The following is a 2,669-nucleotide window of genomic DNA, read 5'->3' as shown; positions in this document are numbered from 1 at the left end:
TGTAGGCGACTTTTCACTCGTTTGCGCCCGCAGCGCCGCCCGCTAAAAGCACCAGGAGGGGCCATCCGCTCGGGCCACCGCGGAGAAATATCGAACCATTGTGCTGATTAGAAAAGGCGTAACATAATGCGTTTCGAATGCCTTATTCTCCTCTGCGGCGCGAGGGTTGACGGCGCCCGCAGACGGTAGTGCTGTGACGAACCAAAGTTTAAGATATGCCCCCCGCAGCACTGTGCGGCAAGCAGACAGACGGAAATCGATAATTGTATCCCAGCCGACCCAGATCCATGATGGCTTTTGATCTCACAAGCAGCGTAGCGTCCCGAACGTTTTGCCAATGAGTTCTGTGCGTTTGCAGACGGGCGACTGGAGAACACACACACGCGCGCGCTCCAGCCGCTCCAGACCGCATGCCCCGAGGCGATGGGCGGCCTAAACGCGGATGCCTATTCTAGACGCCTTGTTGGGGAGAATGCTTCAGCGTGTGTGCTGTGGATGTGCGCCCGTGCGTGATAGAGAGGGCGAGAGAGAGAGAGAGAGAGAGAGAGAGAGAGAGAGAGAGAGAGAGAGAGAGGGGGGGGGGCAGAAAGCACGCCGTTCTGACGGCCGGCAACGTGTATAGTCACTGTGGTGGCACGCACACTCATGAAAGAGAGACAGGCAAGAAGAGAACGCGAAAAGTAGAAGGAGAGAAAGAGAGAGACAGACAGAGACAGACAAAGACAGAGAGAGAATAAGCACGAGCCCTCTGCAGGGGTGCGAGGACTAGGGGTCGTGCGGTTTCGTGTGACCTCTGCCGCGCCGTTCGCCATTCGCTGTTCGACAGTTCCGCGGCTCGACTAGGCACGCACGGCAGAGGGGGCACGCTCGCTAAGACGCCACAGACACATCGTGACCCCGACACGCGGCGGAGAACTGCTCGACAATCTCAAGAGTTGTGCGATGCAAGTACACTTTTACTTTACACCACGCCTAATTCAAAACAGGAGCAATAAAATTGGTAGCAATTGAGTGATTTATCACGATACCGTAAGAGATAGCCGAATGAATTCATACAAACGACTTTGGCAGCACCATTCCAACTTTACACAGAGACCTTCTTATTTCCCCAGCGAGGAGATTGCGTATCGTGGCAAAGCACGTCTCGTCGCTCGAGCGTCGTCGCCTGCCCCACACGGCTCTCTCCTGCTCAAGAGGTTCGTCACGGGAGTTAAAGTTATGAGCCCAAAAGGGTCCACTGCCGCCACTGTCGGGTAGGCGCTGGCTGGGGCGGGAGATGAATGCTGCTCGCGCCGGGTAAAGCTGTCGAATAAAATTCTAATGAGGCAATCTCACAAGACCCCTTGCCGACGTCTGCTCTCAGAATTGGGTGATATTTTAGCGCACAGGTCCTTATTATCCCGTCCCCTACTTCCCCCACCTCATAGCTCCTCCCCCCCCCTCCCCCCATCTTCCCTCTTCTTTCCGAGGCACGAGTGCTCGCTGTCGAGGAAAGGGAGTAGGGGCAGGGGGAGGGAGAGAACGGAGGGAGTGTGTAGAAGGGGGGAAGAATGTAACTCCTTGATCCTCTCCTTTCTCTCTCTCTCTCTCTCTCTCTCTCTCTCTCTCTCCATCTCTCTGCCGCTCTCGATCCTCCGCGCCCGCCCCGCCCCCCTTCTTGTGTTGGTGTCTTGCCAAGTCGGGTGCAGCAGGGCAATCGCGCTCCGCGCCGTCCCCCCTCTCCCCCGCCCCCCACTCATCCTCATCATCGTATTGTCATCAGCGTCGCATCGTTCGGAAATAAACCGCCCGTCATCCCTCTCCTCAATCGTCTTTGTGTTTCCCTAAAGGGTATAAAAAAGTATCGAAATTACATCCACCTCTCTTTCTCTCTGCGCTCTCTCTCTCTCTCTCTCTCTCTCTCTCTCTCTCTCTCTCTCTCTCTCTCCCTCCCTTCCCCCTTCCGTTTCGGCCCCCTACCCATCCACAAAGGGGTCGTCTGGCACGCAGCCATACGAGGTGCCAATGCCCAGCCCAGGGACTCTACGTGGACCCTTACAGAGTCAAAACTTTCAGACCAATTTTGCATATGGGGACTTGTCTTTGAATGATTAGTTGGTGTGAAAACTGTGCTTCACTTTCTTGTAAAGCCTAATTTTCCTTTCTTACATCCAGAGGGCTTTAGTTTATTTTGAGAAAGCTAAGCTATTTTTTGTTACCCAATTCAAATTGAGTTTGAACCTGATTTGGTCTGGATTAATAATAAAAGAGATCACTTGTCAGAAAATTTAAAATTTTACTTTGTTAGGGAATCTGGCATGTCTTCACACTCTGTCAGCTCTTCTCTCTTTTTAATACACTGGTTAAAGCAGCATCATCCGTCCCCTACATCAATGTTTCACAGTGGACGGCGGACACGAGTCCCAGGAGTGCGCCGCGGCCCCAGATTAAACCAACAAAAAGAACGACACGATACCGTGAGGATCCGGACAATGAAGGACGGAATTACACAGGGGATGAGACAGACGCAGCTCTGGTCCGCCAGCTCCGCCAGCCCCGCGTGCCGAGCAGTCGTCGTGCAGGCCAGGGGATGGAGGGGACCGGGAGGGGGCGGAGGGGACGTGTCTCCGGCCCAGGCCCCGCCTCGCCGCCGTCCCGCGCCGGTTCACTTGTTGAGTTTCACCGCTGCT

The sequence above is a fragment of the Frankliniella occidentalis genome, unplaced genomic scaffold (assembly GCF_000697945.3).
Source record: "Frankliniella occidentalis isolate FOCC.00 unplaced genomic scaffold, Focc_3.1 Scaffold67, whole genome shotgun sequence".
In the NCBI taxonomy this organism is placed as follows: domain Eukaryota; kingdom Metazoa; phylum Arthropoda; class Insecta; order Thysanoptera; family Thripidae; genus Frankliniella; species Frankliniella occidentalis.
Note: the sequence above shows the minus strand (reverse complement) of the source record.